Below are 26735 nucleotides of genomic sequence, written 5' to 3' on the forward strand. Positions count from 1 at the left end.
TGGACAGAACTAGATTCCATTATCTTAAGTGAAATAATGCAGAAACAGAAAGTCAAATACCACATGTTCTCACTTATAAGTGGGAACTAAATAATGTGTACACATCTAAATAGAGAGTGGAATAATAGACATTGGAGACAAGGAAGTGTGGGAGGGGGTGAGAGATGAAAAATTACTCCATGGATACAATGTACACTATGTAGGTGGTGGCTATGCTAAAAACCCAGACTTCACTACTACACAATATATCCATGTAACAAAACTGTACTGGTACCTTCTGAATCTATAATTTGTGAAAATTGCATTCAAATCTAACTCTGTGCTGCTTTGCAGAACAGCTCTCTGGCTTCCTTACCTCTCTGACCAGCTGTCACCCACATGCTTTCAGCTGCTTAAGATTGACCAGGATGAGGTCCCAGGATTCTTCCTCAATCAGGGCTGACTTTAGCCCAGAGACTCAATATCAAGAAGCAAGCCAAAGTTATCCTCAGAAAAATAAATAAATAAATAAATAAATAAATAAATAAATAAATAACTGGAATAATTACATTACCTATCTTTAAGTTATACTACCGACTCATAGTAACCAAGATGACATGGTACTGGCATAAAAGTTGACATATAGTTCAGTGGAACAGAATACAGAACCCAGAGATCAATCCGTACATCTACAATGAACTCATTTTCAACAAAGGTCCTAAGAACATACATTAGAGGAAGGACAGTCTCTTCAATAAATGGTGCTGGGAAAACTAGATATCCAAATGCAAAAGAAAGAAACAGGATGGACCTCTATCTCTTGCCATATGCACAAATCAAAATGGATTAAAGACTTAAATTGAAGACCTCAAACTATAAAATTACTATAAAAAGAAATTGGGGAAACTCTCGAAGACACTGGACTGCACAGAGATGTATTTAGTAATATCCCATAGGTACAGGCAACCAAAGCAAACAGGGACAAATGGGATCATATCAAGTTAAAACCCTTCTGCACAGCAAAGGAAAAAACCAACAAAGTGAAGAGAAAACCCACAGAATGGGAGAAAATATTTGCAAACTGCCCATCTGACAAGGGATTCGTAGCCAGAAGCTCAAACAACTCTATCAGAAAAAAAAAAATTCCAATTTAAAAAATGGCAAAATATTTGGATAGATATTTCTCAAAAGAAGACATACGTATGGCAAGCAGGTATAAGAAAAGGTGCTCAACATCACTAATCATCAGAGAAATGCAAGTCAAATCCACAATGAAACATCATCTCATCCCACTTAAAATGGCTTTTATCCAAAAGTCAGGCAATAATGAAGGCTCTTGAGGACGTGGAGAATAGGAAACCCTCCCCGTACACTGTTGGTGGTAATGTAAATCAGTACAACCACTATAGAGAACAGTTTGGGGGCTCCTCAAAAAATCAAAAATAGAGCTACCATGCTATCCAGCAAATCCACATGGATCTATAGATCCAAAAGGAAGGAAATCTGTATATTGAAGAGATACCTACACTCCCATATTTACTGCAGCATTACTCACAATAGCCAAGATTTAGAAGCAACCTAAATGTTCATCAACAGACAAATGTATATGGAAAATGTAAATATACACAATGGAGTACTATTCAGCTAAAAAAGAATGAGATCCTGTCATTTGCAACAACATGGATAGAACTGGAGGTCATTACGTTAAGTGAAATAAGCCAGACACAGAAAGACAAACACCACATGTTCTCACTTATTTGTGGGAGCTAAAAATTAAAATAATGAACTGATGGATAAAGAGGGTAGAAGGATGGTTACCAGAGGTTGGGAAGGACAGTGTGGGGCTGGAGGGGTGGTGGGATCATTAATGGGTATGAAAAAGAAGCTACAAAGAATGAATAAAACCTAGCATTTGCTATCACAACAGAGTGACTATAGTCAAAAACCATTTAAGTGTACATTTTCACAAAAAGATTATAATTGCACTGTTTGTAATACAAAAGAAAATGCCTGGGATGATGGATACCCCATTTTATATGATGTGATCATTACATATTGCATGTTTATATCAAAATAACTCATGTAACCCATAAATACATACATCTACCATGTATCCATAATTTTTAAAATAAAAGTTAAAATTTTTAAAAGAAGCAATTTGGATAATACGGATGTTTTAATTAATCAAGGACAGCTTCACGGAGGGGAGAGAATCTCAAAAACTATTTAAATGAAAGCATGGAAATCTTAAAGAGAGATTGCAACACAATTTGAAGACAGTTTTTAAAATCAGGGCTTGCATTTGCGTGGGTGCTTAGACATAGTAATGAACTGAGAAGGGTGCTCTGTGAAAATTTGCTTTATCATGACTTTAAAAACCAGTGGGGTGGAAATGCTGAGAAAGAATTCACACTCCAGTCTTTTTGGAAGTGGGACTTTTCCATGATTGACTTGCATTCCACTCCTCTTTGGGATCTTTGCTCCTTAGGTAAGAGAGCAGCAGGTGAGCCCCATTTTTCCTCACTCTCAAAAACAGCAAGTGATTAATTAAGCCAAGAGTTGGGTCTGGTTGAAAGAGATACAGGCTGGAGAAAGTGCAGCAGCTGTCTCCGTTTTTCTACAGAACTTTTGTTGGAACAATTTTTTTCCCTTTCTTTGTATTTAAAATGTTTGCCAAAACACTGCTCCTCTGCCTGCCCATCCTTTAGCCAGGCATTTTGTGTGGGAGTGATTGAAGTGGGCAATTAGATTCTCCTCTTAGCTCCTCTTCGTTTTCCTTTGGTAGACATTTATTTCTTTGTGGTGCAGCAAAATGCATTTTTCAACAGAGGGGGGACTCATTTTTTTTTCCTCCTGTTTGGATTCCACATAGATCATGGAGAGAGATGTGTGTGTTTCCTGATACACTGATTATTTTTAAGAGGAAAAAGAAGCATTTTGATTAGCTGGCATGACACAGAGAAACACGAACATTCCCTTCTTCATGCCATCTTAAAGGGCTACTGCTCTAGGTATTTCAGAAGTAAGATAAAAATGTTCAAAATCACATTTCCAAATATCCTAATTATATGCTTTCTACATTGAACTTTCAGCTGAATGTAAATACTGCATCAAAGTATTCACTCATCTTTAACTTTGTCAATAATTTTGCCAAAATGTAAATTCTCTACCCCAACCACAGATGCAGAAGTGTGATTCCAATTCCACATTTTCTCATTTCTTTTCTTCTCACACCCAGCAATACTGGCTCCCCTTGACTGCCAGAACATTCAGTGCACATGGGATGTTGTTGTTTGGATACTTCCAAAGGCTGCTCCAGAAAACTAAGGAGAGAACTGGACCTTGCCCAGCCCAACCCCCGCGGCACTCTGACATCTGAAATCACCCTCAGCGACTTCAGATACTTTCCTGCTGAGACCACAGCCTATGTCATGAATTTGCTCTGGCTTTGGTGCCCTTCATTCCTAATTTCCTTGGAGCACCAGCAAATGAGACTTACATTTAAATCTAATAAGCGAAAAAGACATTTCTGTCTTAAATTCCTAGGGCCAGCTTCATGAAATTGTAGAGGAGAAGTTCTTTGTGTATCAGTTGGTCTTCTCTCTGCAGAGTTGGCTGGTCATACCATTCTATGTTTCAGGAAAGAACCAGGTGAAGAAGGTGATTTGGCTAAGTCTTTGCATCATCATTTCAGCACCAGATGCTGCTTGTATGCTCACACCATGTAAATGTCTGTACCCTGGTTCTCAGTACTCTCTCATGGCCTGCTGGAGACACCTGCTCGAAGGTCATTACTGCAGCCTGTATAGAGAGGACAGTGCTCAGTCGCATGGAAATGTCCTTCAGGTTCTCTGAGGCTGGCAGAAAGCTCGTGAAATGCTAAAAATACATATTAATAGAGAACTTTCCTTCCTTCCTGGGAAGACATCATTTTGCAAATAAAATTACACAAAGACTATTTATTGGTGGAGTGAATTTCTCATTTCAGCCTGACTCCCTCTTGTAATCACCCTACCTACCTAGGACTACCCCATCTTCTAAAATCAGTCACTCTGTTGTTCAGGAAATGTAAAACCATTTAAATATAAGCTCAAACTGAATAATAATCTGCTGTCAAAATTATTCTGAAGGATAAATAGTGCCCAACACAATGCTTTGCCTGGAAGACTTTTGATAAACAATGAATGAATCAGCAAATATTTTCAAATAAATGAATATGAATGTTTTTGTCCCCATCTATGGTTTGGGTTATCTGTCACATTTTATTATTCTCACGATTTCTCCCTTCCATTGGTTAGGTCATTGGAAAAGTACAGTAATCTGAATTTCCCTAAGACCATGCAAAATGAGAATCAGAATGTCAGAGAGGAAAACACATTCTCCACTTCACAAAATCTGTGCATCTTACAGGGTTTGTTCATGCAAAGACAGATAACCCAGGAGGACAATCAATGTTAATATTCAGGAGGATCTGTATTTCTTAGTGGAATGGGTAGAAAGGAGTAACTTTTATTAAATGCCTCTAATGTGTCTTCGCTTTCACATGCATGATCTTACTTGTATGCAATCCAATCTTGGGAAGCATATAATATTATTTCCATGTTAAAAATTAAAAAAGAACAACTTGCAACTCAGAAAAGTTAAGTCAGTGGAGGAACCATTCTATAAATAGTCCAGGAAAGGGCAAAGCTGGCAGTGTTCAGTGTTTGTGAAAAATGTTTGCAAACAGGCCACAGGTGCTTGCCTGAGTTATCATAATATTGCTTATTGGGAGTTTCATACAGCTGGGCGCTGTTCTCAGCCCTTTTTTTAGTTGTTAAAAATTTGTTAGTGGGGTATGTACTGTATTGTTCCTGTTTTACATGGGAGGAAGTAGAGGGACAAAGAGGTTAGGACACTTGCCCCCAGTTACATAAGCTTGGCCCAGTGCACCAATCAATATTTTGGGGATCTGCATCCTTTTCATCTCTCTCTCTTTCTCTTGCTTTCTCATTCAAGGTCTCTAGGGACAAGTGCTATTCCATAAAACTTTCTGCAAAGATGGATATGTTCTGTATCTTCTGCACCGTTCAATATGCTGACCCTAGCCACATGTGCCTACTGAGCACTTGAAATACGGTTTGTGCAACTGAGTAGCTCAATTTTTAACTTCACTTCATTTTAATTAATTTAAATTTAAATAGTCACATGTGGCTAGCAGCCATATTGATCGAACAGAGCAGCTGCGGAGACTCTGAAATAATCATTGCTAATGTAAGAGCTATCATTTGTTGAGTTCATCCAAACTTCAGAACAACTCCATGTAGTAAGTACTATAATAATCCTTATTTTACAAATTCAGAAAATTTGCAGAGTGCTATACTTTGGATGTCTGACTCCTTCAAATTTCATGTTAAAATTTGATCTCCGATGTTGGAGGTGAGGCCTTATGGGAGGTGTTCAGGTCATGGGGTGGATCTTTCATGAATAGATTGAAATGCCCTTCCAAGTCCAGGACGGAGGGAAGGAGGGAGTTCTTGCTCTCTTCGTTCTCAAGGGAGCTGGTTGTTAAAAAGAGCCTGGCACCTCCCCCATCCTTGCTTCCCCTGCATACACCATGCATTTGTTGTTGTTTGGTGGGGGGAGGTATATGTCCCAGTGTTAGCATTTATTTCACCCTCATGACCCTGGGAGGGAGGTAACAGTGTTCCCCTTACAGAGAGCATTAAGAAAGCTGCCTGATGGTACACGGCTGGGATCAACCCAGGTCTGTGACAGGCCAGAGCCTGGGCTCCCAGCCATGAAGACATTGAGTTAGGGATGCAGGGGGCTTGTCCAGAAGCCCAGAGATCCCAGGGTGGGCAGACACCTAGAGCATCAGGTCCAGGTAGGCTCAGTGCTTGGTGACTAGGGACTTGATCGTCCATGGGAAGACCAGTAGGTGCAGTCAGCTGGTAAGACCAGCATCATTGCCTCCCCGTCAGTGTTCTCCCTCCACCAGCACAGGAATCTGTGTCTCATCAAACATGGTGGTGATGTCCATGATGCTTGGACGTCATGAGCTCCCCCAGGAAGTAAGGTTGCAGTAGGTGAAGAGACATCACCGAGCTTCAGCAGACAAAAGGTGTGCTTCTTAGTGAAGTTGAACTGGCACATGTACCAGGGCTCTTCCAACAGTGGACACATGTCCTACGGGATCCCGTCAAAGTGAACATCCAGCAGGGGGGCACCACCCTCTCCCAGAGGCCTTTCCAGGGGACAACATTGCGTGGCTTAGCCCTGGAGTTGCTGGAAGGCACAGTCACTGCACTCGATGATCCAGTGTCATTGATGGAGGACTCCCACACCAGGAGGCTGCAATGACCACACTGAAGCCCACCTCCAGGACCCAGCCCCCTTTAGCGGTGGTGGTAGCCACCAGCGTATGCATGTAATGGGTCCCCCAGGCTCCATCAGCAGCTCCCCTTCACTTTCTGCCTGGAGTGAAAGACACCAGAGACCCACACAGAAGCAGATACAGGCGCCATGCTTCTTGTACAGCCTGCAGACTCATGAGCCAAATACACCTCTTTTCTTTATAAATTACCTAGACTCAGATATCCCTTGGTAGCAATACAATGGACTAAGACACGAAATATGATTGAATTGCCTAATACCACACAGCAAAGGAAGTGGAACGATAAACATAGAAATTAAGGTCTGGAAAAACTGATCTAAGGGGAAAAAAAGACACAGCAAAGGTCCTTTGGCCCTGAAAGTAATTTTAAAGTGCCGGAACTGTGTCTGGTTTTGCTTGCCATTTTATCCTCAGGGCTTGGCTCTTAGTAGTAGATGCTCAATAAAACCTTTTTAAATAAAAGAGTGAATAAATGCATAGTTATAATCTTGTTCTATTATACAGAGAACTGTAGCCAATTGTCCTTCATCTTTGCTAAGAACAGCCTGGGAAATTTAGATAAGATGAAAAAACTTCCTGACACTGAAATATGTTTCTGGAGGATATGAAAATCTATAGTCTCAAAGTATGTAAAATAAGATTTCTCCTGATCAAAATGCAACACATGTGATATGCTCCCACCTACAGAATAAGGGATTGATTAAGTTCATCCTTCATCCCTTTGAGATAATCATTCATTTTTAAATGTAAAAGACCCTCTCCTAGCGCATAAAGAAATAGCAAGCATTTCCTGAACAAAAGCAATTTCTGAAAAGAAATTCTTGCCAAACATATTGCAATCAGAGAGTGAGTCATGAACAGGGCCCATTTGTTCCCTAATTGCAAGTTTGTTGGTTAGGAAGGTTGTAGCATGTCAGTTTGGGGTTACTCAAAACTGTAAATTTTATGATTCATTTCATTTCATTTATAAAGCTGTTGAAACTAAAAACATCAGTGGTCTCCATCTAGTTTTAATGAGAGCTTGCCACATGTTTTGTGATCCTCAAAAACTATTACATGGTCATTTACTAATGCTGACCTACAAAATTTAATGGACATTTTTAAGGAAATGGGAATATTTTTTTTCCATTTATTTATTTTATTGCATTTTAGGTTTTGGGGTACATGTGAAGAGCATGCAAGATTGTTGTATAGGTACACACGTGGCAGTGTGATTTGCTGCCTTCCTCCCCATCACCTACATCTGGCATCTCTCCCCATGCTATCTCTCCCCAACTCCCCACCCCCCACCGTCCCTCCCCTATTTCCCCCCAACTGACCCCAGTGTGTAGTGCTCCCCTCCCTGTGTCCATGTGTTCTCATTGTTCAACACCCGCCTATGAATGAGAACATGCGGTGTTTGATCTTCTGCTTTTCTGTCCGTTTGCTGAGAATGATGGTTTCCAGGTTCATCCATGTCCCTACAAAGGACACAAACTCATCGTTTAGGAAATGGGAATATTAATGGTGCTGCTATCAAAGCTGGCATCTTCTAAGTGAATATGTTGCTGGCATCTTTCGTCTCCCTGGTCTATGATGCTTTTGGGACAAGAAGCACATCTGTCCTGCTCATGGTTTATACCCTCAGAGCTGGTATGTCATCTCCAGGAAACAAAGCTTCAGTAAAACTTATTAGATGAATCAATCAGTGAATTCTAAGGTAGCCAAATACGTTACATTTTTCTGATTATTTTAAGGTAAAAAATCTGAGTCCAGGGTAAATTAAAATTTTGCCCACAGCCCCCAAACAAGACAAGAACAGAATAGTAAGTGTAAAAAATGATGAAATCTCCAGAAACAGCCTATTACAACAGCTGTTCCACATGACTTTCTTTGGGAAGCTTCTGAATCAGGCAAGGTTTGTCAGGAAACAAAGCAGTTTCAGTGTTTCAATGAACTTACCATTGGTTATTGATATCACCGATGATGAAAAGCCAAGGAGCCCATCAGAAAGGCAATGAAGCGGCTGGCAAAGGCAAGAAGGTACTGACACTCCTAGAGAGATCGAGAGGGGAGGCAGTGTGACCAGAGCCAAAGAACAGGACCACCAGGAGAAAGCCTACCCAGCATGAGCTGAAGCCGTGTGGAGGAGGGCAGCAGCTACCCCTGCAAATGCTGCTTGAAGCAGAGAGACAGAGGAGGTAGAATGTGGCCTGTTCCCTCACTGAGTCCTTTAGTTTTTCACAGTGTCTTCATCTGACCTTCTTGGAACCCAGGAAACAAGAGAGCTGGAGATATTACTCTCTGAACTACAGCACAGGGCAGAGAAGGGCAGAAAATGCATCTGAAAGAAAACAGGCAAGTGACCTATACACCTTCTCTTAGGCCTTCCCCCTCCTGTTACCCTATAGCATATTAAGAGGAAAATTATTATAACATTCATTGTATCACATGTGTATGTTTTGCTTACATATCAACTTCAACTTGGATCTCTTGGGTTCTGTAGCACCAGTACTGGCACATTGCAATTTTTGAACAAAAGATTTTTGAACTAATGAATAAATAGGTGATTAGATTTCATTCAATTTCATGAATGTTCATTAGGCCATTATTAGGACATTGGGTAAAGATGTTTTAGTAGAGTCTACATGCATCATCTCTTTCGTAGAATATCCTGAAAGGGCCACAATTCACTCACACATTCTTTCTCCAAACTGTCAAATTTTACCAATTAAAAATTATTATCAGGCCAGATATGGTGGCTCATGCCTGTAATCCCAGCACTTTAAGAAGTTGAGGCAGGAGGATCACTTGAACCCAGGAGTTCAAGACCAGCCTGGGCAACAAAGAGGGATGCCAGTCTCTACAAAAAAAAAAAAATTTTTTTTCCAGTATGTGGTGGTGCATGCCTGTCGTTTGCAGCCACTAGGGAGGCTGAGGTGGGAGGATCTCTTGAGCATGTGAGGTTTAGACTGTAGTGAGCCAAGTTTGAGCCACTGCACTCCAGCCTGGATGACAGAGTGAGACACCGTCTCAAAAAAAAGGAAAAAAAATCACTGTTTAGTGATGTGTGTGATGGCTCCCTCGACACAGATAGTTTATTCCCCATGGTGATAAATATTAAAATCCAGTGTATATTAAACCTCCTGTCATGTTACAGGTCAGGTTCTGCCCACCATGCTGTGTGGCCGCCCGGGTAAAAAAACATGTACCTGTCCTCAGGAGCTTATCCTCTGCTGAAAGTGAGCAGTAAGAGGTCATTTTGATGTCTCAACTGAGTTAGGGGTATGCACAGGATGCTGTGGAGTCAAAGTGAGGCATTTCACACAGGCTGGGAATTCAGGGAGGCTTTCTGGAATCCCGGAAAGTAAGATTGAGTCACATAAAGAAAGGTGGGGCCAGGCGCAGTGACTCACGCCTATAATCCCAGCACTTTGGGAAGCTGAGACGGGTGGATCACCTGAGGTCAGGAGTTTGAGACCAGCCTGACCAACATGGTGACATGTTGTCTCTACTGAAAAAACACAAAAATTAGCCAGGTGTGGTGGCAGGCCCCTGTAATCCCATCTACTTGGGAGGCTGAGGCAGAAGAATGGCTTGAACCCAGTGGGGGCAGAGGTTGCAGTGAGCCGAGATTGTGCCACTTCACTCTAGCCTGGGCAAAAGAGTGAAACTCCATCTCAAAAAAAAAAAAGAAAAAGAAAGATGGAAAGGGAAGAACATGCACACAGACAAAGTTGCAAGAGAAATCTCTGTCCATTATTGAGTTTGACCCATTTGACCAGAGATGAAACGTAAATCCTGAGGCTGAACCTTATCACAAAAAGTCATGAAAAGTCAACCTTCAGTGTGAAGGCAATGGAGAGACACTGGTGAGCTGTAAGAAGAGACTCAGATGAGATGTTCATGGCAGGTGGCTCACTCTGTCTGCAGCACGGAACAGACAGATTTCAAGTAAGACTGGAGAGAGTCAAAGGCAGATCCTACAGAAATGGGCAGACCAATACCCAAAACTCACATCTACAAAACATACTCACATAAGCATTGTTTCCAAGAATGCAAACCGGAAAACTAACAAAATGTTCATGTTTTAAAATTTTTAACTTTTTTCTCTTTTTTTATAAGCCCACAAGTTACATCATATATGTTTATAAAATTTTTATGTCAAAAACTCATTTCACACTTTCAAAATCTTATGTCAAAATGTGATTTTGTATTCTCAATATCTGATTTAAACAGAGAGCTCTATGTGCAACCACTTTTTTTTTTTTTTTTGGCATTTTCTATTCTTCTTTTGCAACAGATGATTCGCAATTATAATTGCTCAACAAGGATTCAAGTTCCACAATGCCCTAGATGCTGGATATGAAAGGCAACATCCAAGGGTTGTGAAAGAGACGGGTAATTTGGCAGGCATCTCACCGAGACTGGGGCGGCTCATGGGATGAGGTTTCCATGCAGAGACCACAGCATCCTATGGGGCTCCTTAGTCATAGAACTATAACTATTATTTCCCTGAGTTTTAAAAAATCTGTTTTCTCAACGTCTGGGAATGTGGCTGATTAGACCCATTCCTTTCCTCACAATAATGATCTCTCAATGATGTGATCACTTTCTCTTAAATTTTCAGTAATTTCCTATATGATCAGAGGTAAGTTCTGTCTAGGTGACTGGAATTCATTCCCAACTCGAAGCTGCACTTGCTCTACATGCTAAGAGAGAAATTTGTCAGCCAAACTTAAATATTTATTAGGCATTCTGAAGATTGCGACTGTCTTATCAATTTTGCATCTCTGGTATCTTATGTGGCATTTGGCCCAGAGTAGATGGTCAGTGAGTCATTAGCGAATTCAATAAAGCAAGTCATATTCTCAAAAACACAATTTTTTACCCGAATACTCCTTCCTCAAACATTTTATTCCTCACCTTGGATCAATTTTGTATTTAAAAGTGATCTTCAAAATCTCTTGTTACTTCATGTGCCAGGCAGGCTGGACATACTGTACTATATGCCACAATGATTCCAATGTCCTTAAACCTGATATGGGTGGAATTGTGACCCAAAACAGATGTTCAAGTCATCATCCTCGGTTCCTGTGAACTTAACCTTATTTGGAACTAGGTCTTTGCAGATGATCAATTTAAGATGAGGTAATTAGGGTGGGTTCTAATCCAGTATGACTGTGCTCTTATTAAAAGGGAAAATTTGGACACACACATGCACAGCAGGGAGAATGCTGTGTGAAGATGAAGGCAGAGATTAGCTTGATCCACCCACAAGCCAAGGAATGCCAAAGATTACCAGCAAACCACCAGAAGCTAAAGGCAAGGGGAGAGGCATACGTCAAACTCTCCCTCACAGTCTCAGAAGTAACCAACCTACCAATGCCTTGTTTTCAGATTTCCAGCCTCCAGAGTGGTGAGACAAGAAACTTTAATTGTTTAAGCCACTCAGTCCATAGCACTTTGTTAGGAAACAAATATGTGGTACTTTAGACGTATTGGTTAGAGTTTGTGTCACTTTTTACTTTACTTAAATCTTATGTATCCATCTCTACTTGTGACTGTGAAGCCTTTGATATTATATATTACGTCTTAGTCATCTTCATATCCCCTGCAAAAGCACACTATTGATCGGAATTATGTCCTCCGTATACCTTGCTATCCCCCAAGCCCACATCAAGTCTATTTCTCTGGAACAGGGTGTATGTGGTCTTCTATTATTTTGGTTCACTGAGACTTAATGATAGCTGTGAGATCATTTCTGCTTCCTTGTAGTAACATTTCAAGCAAATTTTGCTTTTTCTCTCTTTTGCACTTAGATGTTTACAAGTTCAGCCATAAGTTGCTGTTTTTGACCAGTGTTCCTGTTGTTTTCTTGCGAGAAAAAATAAGCTATTTTTATACTTCCATTTGTAATTGTTGATTTTTTAGGGGGGTTGGTCATATATATGATCATTTGTATAAATGGAATTTATGGTTTATTTTGCTTAACATTTTCTTCTCCTCCTTCTTAAAGTCTTATAATTTTAAGCCCCTACAACACATTTTAAGCACTGTAGTAGAAACTGAAGATGCATAGATGAATAAAATATGGTCCTTGTTCTCAAGAGATAAATCAGCTACTTTCCTGAACTTTTTCTTCCTAATCTTCATAGGATATTATCTGCCCCTTATAATTTGTTACCATGAGCCACATGCCCAAGGACTAAATTCTTTTATTTTCCCACATACATCCTGCCATCCAGTTACTTTCCATATCTTTCCACTTACCTTTCAAAGTCATGAGTTCAGAAGAAGAAATTGCATATCCTAGCCTCTAAGTCCATCTGTTTCCCACTCAGACCTTCCAAATCACTAGACATATGTACCAAGTTCCCTTTTCCAGCAACATGTATCCCCAAGTGGTTATGCAGGAAACAGATACATTGGGTGGTTGAAAATGGAAGGGACACTGGATTTTGTCAGGGCTTCCTTCCATTTTCATATTATGAACTACATAGGGCCGTGGTGTGTAGTCATCCACCACCATCCATCACTGTGTGTGGAGAGGCAGGGCTCGGAGGGAGTCACTTCCTCCTGGGGTTATAACAGGAGTCTGCTTACTCATGAATGCTTGGAAATGATTCTTCCTTCACATTTTCAGGAAAATAGCATACTGTTTTCTCTTCAAGCAAAGTTTTATGTTGTGCCATACTAGTGATAATCTTTTCCTCATCTTTTTTCTCAATGTCACATTCATTTACTCCTATACTTCTTAACACTGGTATTGATTTTCCCAGTACTTCCTCTTGCTTCTTTAGAGTGTATTTTTATTTTTAGCATGTTGCTTGAATTACTTTCTTTACTCATCTTCTCCAGGGATTTTTCATTCTCCTTAGTAAGCTGGAGCGCAGAAGTACATTCTTGACATCCTTTAACCTTCTTCTAAAAGAAAGATTAGTATGCATTTAAAGCACACATAATTGATGACTATCACAGCAGAGAAGACAAACATAGCCCATACGCTACAGGTCATTGGAACAGGACTCTTAGCTCCCATACTTCCTGGATCTACTGGCATAATCAGAGGAGGCCGACTTCTGAGGCTTGCATGTAAGAGATCTCAGAATTCCCATGTCAAGACATGAATACATCTTTTCAGCACAATATACATGAAGGGGAATTTTCAAGTAGGCAGTGTCATGCTGGATCACACAGAATGACTCTGTCTTAGAAACATATTTTAAAATAATGCAGGACTTGATTCAATAGATAAATCTTTAAACCCAAAAGTTGATCATATGATGATTGCATCATTACATCATTCTTTTCTTGGCAAAAGGGGATATTTACTCAATAGTTCCTTTTGCACTAAAGAGAACACCCAGGTTCTTTTCCCTGTGCTTCAAAAACTCCTTCTTCAGGGCCCTAGATGACTCAACTTCTTTTGGCCACAAGCACATTGTCATCGTCCTTCAATACTAAGCTAGCCCCTAAGTTCCCAGCACCTCACTTTTCCAAACTCAACTATTACACTCATATCCACCCAGACCACCTTCTTAGCAAACAGACTGCTGAGGCTCTGCAAGTCCATGCTGCTTTTATGCACTTGGCAGCACATACAGAGCAACTGTACCTACGGCCATCAGTCAGGGCTGAACTCGAAGTATCTGAGCTTCCTTGGCTCTTCACTCTTGGTCCTCTTTCACATCATGAAGCTCATTAGGTGACCCTTCTTCCAAGGCTATTTCTTTGCTTATCTTGTCTTCTTTTATGTTGAATTTGGAAAAGTATACATTATGTTGCAAGTTTTTAAAGAATAGGAATACGAACACCCCCAAATCCTCTCTACTAACATCTGACACGATAGAATAAATTGTTAGCAGTAATGGCACTTCCTGTGTGTAAGAGAAGTTAGATGACTGATGCATGACTACAACCCTTCCTAAATGGGCAGCTATGTTTTGGGTTGAGATTATAACCGCTATTTGAAATCTGCATTTTTACAAATTGCATTGCACTCTCTCAACAGCAGTTTTAAGTCATTCTACACAATTGTACATAGTTGTTCTTTAAATCTAATCAGCCCACAAATCGTCTATAATTTAGTACTCACAGTGTCCCCATCACTATATTAGGATAATTATTATATACATATATAATATTTTCATATATAATAATCATATATGTATGATTAAGCAAGGAGCTTAATTAGAAGACTTTATCTTGAGCTCCAAACCCACTGGGAATCTCTTTCTCATGACCTACAAATACCTCAAATTGAGCAGGCCACAAAGTGCATGGTTTCCTTTGAGCATATATTTCCCTCTCCCTTTCTCCCAGGCCTTGTAGGGAGCTCTTATTTCTTCCTCAAAGTAATGCTCAGGCATGCATTTTTCTGTTAGTTCTTAGATCAATAGATTATAACTTTATATACTGCAGTGTTGTTTAGAATGCAGAAACTATTGTTATTCAGCCCATTCATTCATTCAGGTAATATTTATTTTGTGCTTAACCATGAATCAGACACTCTGCCCTACTTGAGTGATTTAATAGGGAGCAAGAAAGTCATAGGCCTTCAGTAAAGGAGGTTACAGTGTCCTGGGGAGGGCAAATCAGAAACAGAAAAAAATCAGATCTAAGTGAATTACAGCCTCAAAACCTGGCAAATATGGGCTCTTTAAAAATATTGATAAAATAAACTATTTTTTTCTAAACTCAACAAGCCCTTATAAACATAGGGCAGAAAATATTATATATAGTCAATAGTCATATAAGGAAACATTTTATTACAGGGCCTGATTCATATAAAGTTGTGAGAAAGTGACGATGGATTCTTGGCACATATCCCCCTTGGTATCAGGCAAAGCAAAGGAGATGATCAATGGTCAAATTCTTCATTCATTTTTTTTTTTTTTGTCATTGCTCAAACCAATGTATTTTCCACACTGAAATTTACAAATGGGAATATGCTGAAGTGGCTTTAACTAAAGAAGACAGAACTCCAGCCAGAGAAAAAGAAAGACTTCCAGCCAAAAACAAAAACACTTTAATTAGTTGTTTCATTTCAGGATGTTGAAACAGCTCCAACTCAAGGAAACCAAGCCCTTCAGAGTCAGAACAGCTTAAAGAAGAGAGAGAGAAAAAAAAGATGTTTCATTTATTTAAGAGTTTGATCACAATCCAATTTGGAAAAGAAGGCCTAAAACCTTTTAGGCTAATAAACCTGGTGATAATAGAATGTTGTTTTTGGTCATGTAAGAAGACCTATGCTCTTCGTGATATCAATTTTAAAATCTTTAAAATTTTATAATCAGGGCAGGCATTTAAATGGTTATTTAATATGGTTTAGTTAATACTTAACATTGCTTTCTATGAAATATTCTGTTTAAAGTAAGCTGTTTACAAGCTTATTATTGAAGGCTTGATTTCAGAAATCTTCTTGTAGACAAATGACTTTCTCCTGGAAAGTGATTCTGAAGTTGAAAATATATATGAGAAACTTTGGAATCAGTTATCATATTTTTAAAATAGCAAAAAATTATTTCTAGGGAAAATTAATTCTTAGATTATAAGAATATATTGACATTAATCTGAACAGGAATTTAGAAAGAAAGTGTCTAAGCTTGGCTTCCTCTCACCTGTCAAATCCAACAGAATCTTATTTTTACAACTAAAAGAAGAAGGTAAAATATTGATCTTTTATGTCTGAACTTGTAGAAGAAAATAAAGAAAGAAAATAAGGCATTTACAGAAGATGTTTCAGGTTAATCAAAACCTTGAAAGCAACCTCTCAAGAAACTCAGATCCTTATATTTCATCTACATCCCAGCAAGTATCAGATTTTAATCCAAATGCATTCTTCTACTGTCAACACTATTCATTGTCTGATTCATTTATATCAAAGAGAATGATATCAAGTACTTGATTCTTATTGTCTCTCCTTGCATACCCAACAAGGTTTTCTATGCCAAAATGTGGACCCTGGAAATGAAAGAGCCTTTTAATAAGAGATTTTCATTTCCTCCACACACTCCTGACCATCCTTCGAATTCTTGCAGTTCTCCAAATAGAATGCGTGTTCTGATCCCTGTCTGCTCTGGCACATGCAGTCCCATCTGTCTGGCCAATCCTGACTCTTCTTCCCAACCTTCAGTGGCCCTTTCCTCTGGATAATTTTTCTAATTTTTTTTTCTATCTCAGTGTTCTTATAGAAGTTTATGGAAACTTTCATAACTTACTACCATTAATTATTTAGTTCGTTTACATGTCCATCTCCTACAGTAGAGTAAAAAGGGAAAAGGCTATGTTCCATTTGTCTTTGTGTTTCTAGAACCTTATGTGGTTTTTATAACTAAATAAATGTCTAATAAGTTGACAGGAGAAATAAAGGTTGGAAATGGACACCTCTGATCTCAAGTAATGTTTTCACTTTGTAAACTCATCCATCTCACTGGTCAACCCCAGGCCGTTTCTACATTGAAGCCCCTACTTTAAAGGTTTTACAGTATAAAAGGAAAAGGTGTATTTGGGCAGCATCAAATTCATTTCCCACACATCCATTAGCATAAATAATGTGATTTTTAAAAAGTCACGAAAATGCCAACTTAGACTTTTTTAAGGTAAAAATTACCTCAAGCAGGTATAGATCCATTAATCTCCAGATTTTAAAAAATGAATTATTGTCAACCTTTCACCAAGCAATTAGGAAAGTACTTTTCAGAACATTAAATTCCTTTTAAAATTTTTGTCAACATGAAGAAAAATCTCCAAAAAAATGGAACAACATAATTTATATCCTATAAACATGTCAGAGAGTAATAGAAAATGGTGCTATAACATGAAGATATGAATATACATAGTATCATTTTCTATCACATAAAAATTCATAATAGCCACTAACATTTTCTAAACCTACATTTTATATCTGCATGTGTATGGTTTTGTAAAATGTGAAATAATCGGTATTAGCATAGCCCTGTGTGTTTTTTCAAAGCACGTTCTGAAAAACAGTAAAACCTCTTTATTCAAAGAAAGCAGTTCTAAAGGAGAATTACATGAAAACGTGGAAACTGAGCTTTGAATCCCTGTATCTTATTCTTCCTCTGAGTCTCACATGCATCCTCACTATAGGAGCAGGAAAGCAGCATGTCTTGTCACCCTGTCCTACGCCAGCACTCCCAGAGCCAAGCATCCGATACGTCATGGTATCTGTTCTCTCCTCTGCAGCAAAAGAGGTGATTTTAAAACATAGGTATGACCAAGCCCTGGCTTAAAACCTTGTAGTGACATACCCAGGCTCCTTAAATTTAAAAAAAAAAAAAATGAGTCTTCAATAATCTTGGGAGAGGGCACAGAGAATAGGCAGAGCCTGGAGTAGTGTGTGACTCTGGACTCTTGCTGCCAAGGAGAGAACAGACTGGGGAGATGAGAAGCCCAGGGAGTAGGCTCTCCTGGAGTCCATGCATGAGATGCTGGTGACATGTGGTGGCCTGGTGGTGGGTGAATGAGGAGCAGGTATGTTGCGAACTATGGAGAAGGCCATGTTGCTGCTAGTTAAAGCATCTGGATACCAGCCTCACGGGCAGGGCACCAACCATGAAGTATCTGATGCTTACCTATGGGAGTGCTGGCACAGGACAGGGTGACAAGAGGTGGCACTTCTAAGGAAACAATCAAGACCAGATACAGTAGCTTCTTGTTACTCATGGGAGTCATATTCTAGAAAGTCATCGAGAACTCTGAATTAGTGAACACTGAACCTTTGCTCCTAAAGAAAATACAGGATGATGTTCCTACAAGCCCCTAGTCACACATTTTCATTAACCAGTCAATACATAACCTTGATTTATGTGCATTTAAGACACCCTATTTAATCTGTGTTGCTGATTCATTAATATTGAGCTAACAGCCCACAGCAGTATAAACTCCTCTAACATTTTCTCCATGAGGCGCATCACAGTTTTCTTGTTTCTCGGAACATCAAACAGCCCTTCAGCGCTACACTTGGGAGCCATTTGGAATAGCAAAGTAACAACAAAGATCCCTTAAGTACGAAAATCACAGCACTAACCGGACTGTGAAGAGGACACTTGTCTACCATATGAGAACAAAAACAAAATGGCAGCGCAGCCATCTTTGACCCCAGCTGGAAATGTGCTTCTCTGGTGGCTTGAAGTTTTTACCACTCCGTACATGTCCACAAATGACTGAAGTGCTGGGAATATTGATATGGAGGTTACAAATGAATTTCAATGAGTAGGCAAATTCTCAGACAGGGAATCCACAAATAATGAGGACCAACTGCATTTGTGAAAACATAGTTGTGTACTTGGAGCATGTATGTATGGGCTGCATGCATACATACATACTGGAAGACAAAGAACATATAACAATATCCAGGTTTATTCTATACGCCCCACAACAATCTACAGAAGTGTCACAACACTAAACATTACTATCACCAGTGGAAGAGGATTAAACCTTGTAAGACTACTTCATTCAACTGAGTTAGCCACTTAAGATTCAGTGCATCCAGTTAGAAGAAGACATTATGAAAATGTACCAACAGATTATTAACTATGCAATTTCTTTGTAAATCAATGCTTTCTGATCACAGAAAGCGTTAGAAATAAATAAATGTGCGACTCCTGGACAGCTTCAAAATAACAAAACCAACTCTCAATTTATTTGGTAAATAGATAATCATGCCAATGGATCACATGCAAATAAATCTTAAGCCCAAAAGACACTTTAATACTCTGGTTATTCTTTAAGTAAATTCATGTGAAAATTTTAGTACCTAAAGTGAAAATGGCGAGCTCTGGGCTTCCTGCCAATTTCATTTGGGGTGTGAAATTTCTGACTTACAAGCTGAAATTCTTGGAACCTTAGAAGCAAATTTCTTTCTTTCCATTTTTTTTTTTTTTTTTTTTTTGGAATTGAGAATGGTTCTCCCACCCACAAAACGACCTGCTTCCCTTTACCTAGCAGCTTTGGAGGAGCAAATGTGAGCAGGGTGAGAAGGACCTTCTGGGAGGCAAGACCTCGGCCCACCTGCAGCCCACAGCCTCTCCACGCGGCCAGCTGCTCCTTGGGGCACAGGCATTCCCCACCCTGGGGAACGTCATGGCACAGAGTAAGGCAGGAAGCCAGTGCCACCAAATCCCCATCCCTGGTTATTTGAGGTAAAGGGAGAAATGACAAATGACTGCTTCCTCACTCCCTTCCCCAGCTTCTCTGGAGGCTCCTTCCTTTGGGGAGGCCACATTGTTCCTTCCTCCAGAAGCTGCACGACCTCCCTCAAGCTTGCTGCCTAAGCAGCCTCCTAATGTCACTTTTGTGATTTCTCACTTCAGGGTATTTTTACCCATGGGTGTGAGGAACAAGGAAGCAACATGTCATGGAAGGAGGGTGATCGCCCATCGCTCCTCTATCAAATGAGAGCACAGGAGGAGCAGAAGAGACTTCCCTAGGGGCACGCAGCTTCTACCTCTCCTTGGAGAGCTTGGCCTGCATCCCCTGAAATTTTGAAGTGGAGGAACTTGCACCCCATTCCCTGAGGAAGCTGAAGAGACCGTGGATGAGCCTGACTCCTGCACAGGAAATCTCACAGACACGAGAAGGGCTGACACACTGCTGGGGCGTGGGCCGCACTGCTGTGCCACGCCAAGCGTGGGCCGGGCAGGGTAGAGGGACAGTCCACGTGAGTACTTGGGCCCTGTTCTAGCGAGGAGAGCTGCCTGGAAGGGCAAGGAGATGTCTTTAGAAAGAGACTGGTCGGGGGATGGAGGGTGAGGGTCTTACCAATGCCCCTGGGCTGAGGAAGGAGCCACAAGGCTACTCAGAATAGAGGCTTATCCTTTCTTAAGGTAAAACCAGGTGAGGTAGTCCAACTATAACCTACAAGGAGCTCAAACACAGTCCACGGAAGGAACCAGACATCTGCCAGGCCCAGGGTATAAACCACATTGGGAGAAATACCTAATGTAGATGGCAGGTTGATAGATGCAGCAAACCACCATGGCGTGTGTATATCTATCTAACATATCTGCATGTTCTGCACATGTCCCCAGAACTTAATGTATCTAAAAAAAAAAGAATTGCCCCATTCTCTTAGCCTCCCTTCTCCTCCTCCTCCCAAGGCAGGAAGCAGAAGCTTGTGAGATGAGGTGTTTTACCCCCTCCTCTCCTGCCTCCAGACCGACCCAGGCTGGTGCCAGGAGAAGATTGATGCTTTAACATGAAGCCGAGTCAGACATCCTGAATAAGAGGTTGGACTGGACATTAAATGTTTGAAATTGAGTCTATACCTGCAACCTATGTCACCATGGGGATGCACATTTTCTAAGAACAGAAAGAAAGGTTCTGGGATCTGCCAGAATATGCATCCAGGACTGAAGGAAGAAAAGCCCCACCACATCAAGTTTAATGGGGTAATGAGAGGCAAAATAAAGCTGTGCTTGTTTTAGACCTGATTCTCGTTTGTTCAACTTACCTGATACATTCACACCCACTTAGAAGCAACAGGAAGGATAAGGTAAAATAGGAAACCGATGCACTGATTATCAGTCAGAGGTGCAGGAGACACATTTTCAGAGTAGAATGTTCAGAAACTCCAAACACAGTCTCTGCGTAGGCCCCTCTGAGCTGGAGCCTTGCGTCTTTCAACTTAAATGTCCCACGGGCATCTCAGAAGAAGCTTGTTCAAATGTCTCCCACCTCAAAACTCTCTTCCCCCAAGTCAGGTCCTTGCACCAGCTTTTTCATTCATATTTTTTAAAAATAAATACATAGGAAATAGCATAAAGAGCATGTAGTACTTTACTGAGCACAAAATGTACTATTATTATACAAAATGTATTATTACAAGCTAGTCAAGGAAGGAAGGGAGGGGGGGAGAGAGGGAGGAGGGGAGGGAGGGAGGGAAGGAGGGAGGAAAGGAGAGGCTGGGTGCACAGCCCATCACATATTCAGGTGTGTGCCAGCTCATACCCATGTTCGTGGACAAAGATCTACAGGTTGATCACACATGAGGGCATGGCATTTATTCACACTCACCCTAAGAGTCAGCACTTCAACACTGCCGGTATCATCTGGGGCTTCACCTAGAAATGCAGGCACCTGGGGCAAGCAGGTAGTGGGGGTGGCGGGGGTTAGGTGATTGGGAAAATAATGTTATCAGGACATGTTAGAAGACCTGCCTGCAGCTTAGAGGCATCACTTAAAACCTTAAGAGTTTGAGTGGTGAATTCTCTTTAAACTTTATTTTTCTTATCTGTAAAATGGGAATAATAATCTTAACTCTATTTACCTCACTAGAAAATGTGGAAATCGATGTCATGGATAGTGTGTCCCAATCCCACTTGAGGACCAAGTCACTCATTTGCCCAGCCTTCGACTGCTTTGACTGCAGATGGTCCTCTGCGGAGTCCGCCTCTGGGAATTATCCTCAGCCTTTCCCAAGGTCTGCCTCTCCAGACCATACCTACCTCAGTGATACGTTCACACAGGTTAAAAACATCCTCACAATCCAACTCCATCTCCCCACCTTCATGTTCCACCACAGGCCAGGCCTCCATCACCTCTCACCTAGATTCTTGCAATTCATCTCCCTCGTTCTGCCCTTGACACCCTGCAGCATGAATGATCCCTGTAAAAGGAAGTTATACGATGTTCTCCATGGCCTCCCACCCCCTTAGCATGAAAGCCAAAATCCTTATGAATGCCTGCAAGGCCCACACAGCATTCCACTGCAGGCTTACCCTGCCGGGAACCTTGCGATCTCCTCTCCAGGCCAGCGCTCCCTCCTTGATCATGTTGCTCCAGCCACATTGGACTCCAGTCCTAACTCAAACTGCCCAGGCACTCTCCAGACTCCCAGCCTTTGCCCTGACCATTCCTTCTCCCTGCAAAGCTCTCCCCGACATGAACTGCTTCCTTGCTTGCCACAAATCTTTGTGCAAATCCTGATCACTGAGGTTTTCCTCCCCTCTGTACTTAAAGTGGGAACACCCTTTTCCTTTTTCCGGCTTTATTTTCCTCCTTAACATGCATCACCATCATCACACATATAAATCTATACTTTATTTATATACTTGTTGATTGTCTCCTCCCACTGGAATATAAGCTCTGCGATGGTTTTCTTCACTGCCGTAACCCCAGCACCTAATACAGTGATGGACACAGAGTAAGTATTCAATAAATATTTACTGATGGAATGAATAAACTAATAACAGGTGAAGAGTTTCCCTGACAAACAGAAACTAACCTTTTTTTCTCCCTGTGAGTAAAATGTTCAAGAGAATTCAGATATTCCTGATCTGTATGTAGGTAAGTACATATATACAAATGTAACAATGTAGTGCTTGAACATAACACAGTTATATTCAACACCTAAAGACACATAGAAAAAATTGGCTAGAGTTGGTTAGTCAATGACAGCAATGCATCCTGAGAACTGACATTATCAGCATCTAACTCCTACTTTACCACTTTTCTGCGAGATAGGCCAAAGAATGACACATTTGAATTATTGTGACATCTCTTCTTCTTTGCCAAAGAAACTGACGAGAAAGGTCTGTGAAATTGTAAGGGCAGATGTGACCATATAGTCTGTAAATTTTTCTTCTCCACCATTTCTCAAAGCACTAGGGCTTCTGAAGTTTCAATCATTTTCTTTCTTTCTTTTTTTGAGACAGGGCCTTGGTCTGTCACCCAGAACAGAGTACACTGGTGTGATCAGAGCTCTCTGAAACCTTGATTGACCCCCTGGGCTCAAGTGATTCTCTCACCTCAACCTCCTGAGTTGCTGGGGCTACACATATGCACCACCATACCCAGCTATTTTTTTTTTCATAGAGACAGAGCCTATATTACCCAGGCTGGTCTCCAACTCCTGGGCTCAGGCAGTCCTCCTGCCTCAGCCTCCCAAAGAGCTCAGATTACTGGCATGAGCCACCATGCCCGGCCTGAATGTCCGATCTTATCATTTTGTTTTCCATAAAAGACACTGGGCTTAGGTTTTTGTTGTTTTTTGGTTTTTTGGTTTTTGTTTTGTTTTTTTTAAAAAGTCTCAGTGGTGGAAACAAAACCTTCATCTTTTGCAGTTTCTCTGAACTTTCTGCCCCTGCCCCAAGTCTAGCTTCTCAGGATTCAGATGCGACTCTTCCCTCAGTTGACAAAAGGCTGTACAAGAACCGTTAACAGAGTCGTCTCCGGCTTTCGCTATTAGCCCACAATTTGCTGTGCTGGATTTGCCAGTAATTTATTTTCCCTTCCAAATTACTAGAGTTCACATAGTTGGCAGTAGTTTGGGGGGAACAGATCTCCCAGCAGCACCTGACAGGAAAACAAATAGGAACCAGAAACACTTTTGTCCTGGTGGTGCTTCATGTCCCCTGCTTTGCCAAATCTATCTGCAAGCCAGTCACTCTTTGTAAAGGGAGAAAGCGCATGAGGCCCAGAAGGAGTCACACTCACATCATCCCAGGCATTCCAAGTAATGCATCTGGGCCAGTATAACCCCTATTGAAGCTTTTGCATAAGCTCCAATCTCCCTCTTGGCAAGCAAGACAGCTCTGATTCCAACACTGTGAATAGAAGCCACCCACTGACTGTCCTCAGAGATCATCTCTCACACCCCAAGAAACTCTAGTGTTGTAGCTTACTAAAGAAAGGGACTCAATGATTCGAATAATGAGTAACTTCAGGCCTAGCCACTTGCAGGGGCAGAGGCAAAAAAAAAAAAAATCCAATGCTAATATAGAAGAACGCTAGGCCATGGAAAAGCACAGTCAGTTGCCCCCACAAAGCAGATAAAAAACTGTGGTGCAGTAATTTTGTAGTCTTTGAAGCCCTTCAGAGTTTTCTTATTAGAATAGTAAAAGATGGGTATAAAAGATGGAGGGCAGAAACAGAGCTTTTCATGCTGGGGTCCCTCTCTGCGATTTCAGAAGGATCAAAAAGAGCCCAGTCATGCTACACTTGGCAGGTCATCAGTGGGAAGGTAGTCCTGTCTCTCCTCCAACCTCTGGACGTGCGGGTTGCTTGTGTGCTATTTATGTTTTGATTGACAAGTGTATGCTCTGTCTAGATAAGCAGAGAAGCATCTCTTGCAAGGATGCTTCAAAAGAGCAGCTGTCTGGAAAGAGGAAGCAATGCCAGGGTGATTCAAAAACCAATTCAAACACCAGTCACAGAGGTAAATACGAACAGATGAGGCCAACACTTCACTAAGGAGACTTACTCTAGGATCCCACGGTGCACTGGAGACAGACGATGTGATACATTATTTCTTTTTCTTTATTTTTCATTAGGGGGACATCCAACCAAGAATTATTGTCTTTTAAGGAATGATCTTGGATTACAGCACTTGTGCCTGTCATTTTATTCTCAAGCTTAAAAGAAAAACAATCACTTTACTTTCCATTCTACCAAACACTTTAGCATGGTGTTCGGTGTCCTTAGTGATCTTGTGCCACATGCTGTCACCTCCCACCCACTGACATTCCTCATCACCCATACAGTCTGTATAGCAAAATCTGTGTCCATAGTTCCTTAAACATGCATAAACCTTCACTTAATCCCTTTTTATTTTTTGCTTTCCTGCAGCTCCACTGGATCAAATCTTACTAATTGTCTCATTGTTCAAGGCTAGCCAAATTAGTCTCTTCTTTCGGGAGACCTAAATGCCTTCCCAAGCAGAATGTATCCCTGAAAGTGTGATCTTTGGCATACTGTAATAGTCCCACTACACATTTGCCCTAATCTGTAAAAGTCCATTGTTTATAGGCCTCTATTACTCTACTGTGAAGTTTTTGGTGAACTGATCTGTATCTTTTTTACATACTCCCTGCTCACTCATTAAATGTTTGGTGAATGAATGTGTGAACAAAAGGCAGAATCTGTCTCTTTGTTCTCTCATGCTTTCACTGTTTTTTGTTTTAGAGAAGAGAAAAATCTACAGTCCAGAGAAATTCTCTTTTCTTGTGTAACATTGCCCAAGCTGCAAACACAGAATTAGCTGAACAGTCTCACAGACTTCATGGACACATGTAGTGCTGGGACAGTTATTGTGTGTTTCCACCACTGACAAGAATCAGGTATGTAGTAGAGAAATACCACCAGTCGTATAAGAAATAAAGAAAGCAATATTGCTTATTAAAATTCTGAAACTTCAGGCAAAGACTCCAGTGAACTCTCCTACATGCTTTCCAAAATATATCAGTCTCTAGCAAAAAGGAGTTTCCTTTTGGATTTGACCTTTTATTTCTTTAAACTCCCAAGACACACTCTAGCCCACAGACACTACCAAACTGAAGTGTTGACAGTGCTTGAGTGATACTGATGTCATTAGAGAGTCAATTTGCAGGGAACTGGGAGCATCATATCAATGGGGAGTGAAAGGTGGAGACTGGGATTTTTGACTCTTCTTTACTTCTGCACTGTAACCCTTTAAGTACATGTGAGTGGTCGACCTGCAACTGCAGCAAGTGGAAGCCTTTATCCTAGAGAAAAGGAATCTGCTGACATAAACAATTAGTGTCAATTCAACAGGTGGAAGGTTCTTGGAGGATTCTAATAATATTGTGCTAATGTCTCTCATAGAATTAGCAAAATCTAAGACCAAGGCAAGGACACCATTCCTCTGGGCTCCAATCCATCCAGCTCCCCGGACCCCAGACATTGAAGGGACTAGTGATTGAGGAGTTTCACCTTAGACCAGAAAGCATCCCTTTGTAAGTGACTTTCTGGAAGCTACTGAAAGCAAGAAAGTGTAATTTTATCATTATCACATCAACATGCACATTGATGTGTTTATAATGTACAGGAGCATTCCTAAGTCATGTGGCCATAATTGCTGGGTCAATTCACAGGGCAGTCAAGATGTTCCACGAGTGCTATGGAACAGGATGCTAATGGCACATGGCCGAGATAGAATGCCGAAGTGATAGTTTAAGATACATGAGACATCAGCAAGAGTGACGGGCAAAAGAAGATGCAGAACTTTGCCTCTGCAGGAAGAAAAAAGGGCTTAGTTTAGCTAAAATGTCGCTTATATTCCACAATCATCATCATTGTTCTATCACCACATCATCGTTATCAGGAGCCACAGGGTCAGAACACTGCCACCTCACACAGACATGCATGTATGCACACACACACACATACATGCATGCACGCACACACATACCTGTGTGCACACACATACATGCATGCACACACGCAATGCATGCACACACATACACGCATGCACACATACATACATGCATGCATACACACATACATGCATGCATGCACGTGGGCACACACATACATGTATGCCCGCACGCACACACATACGTGTATACACACATACGTGTATGCACACATGCAGGCACACACACATATACACACGTGCAAATGGGTTTAAGCAAAC

At 40.9% G+C, this 26735-nt stretch overlaps 2 long non-coding RNA genes across 2 annotated transcripts in view; both read left to right on the forward strand.

Moving 5' to 3' along the window:
- The window catches only part of LOC119472608, a 247208-nt gene that overhangs the window by 199213 nt on the left and 21260 nt on the right, over positions 1–26735 (forward strand). The window lies entirely within an intron of this gene.
- Positions 19383–20784, forward strand: LOC108310804. The gene is made up of 2 exons (XR_001827933.2): positions 19383–20021; positions 20465–20784. It is a non-coding gene; the product is annotated as an uncharacterized LOC108310804 (long non-coding RNA).

This window comes from Cebus imitator, unplaced genomic scaffold (genome assembly GCF_001604975.1).
Source record: "Cebus imitator isolate Cc_AM_T3 unplaced genomic scaffold, Cebus_imitator-1.0 Scaffold108, whole genome shotgun sequence".
Taxonomy (NCBI): domain Eukaryota; kingdom Metazoa; phylum Chordata; class Mammalia; order Primates; family Cebidae; genus Cebus; species Cebus imitator.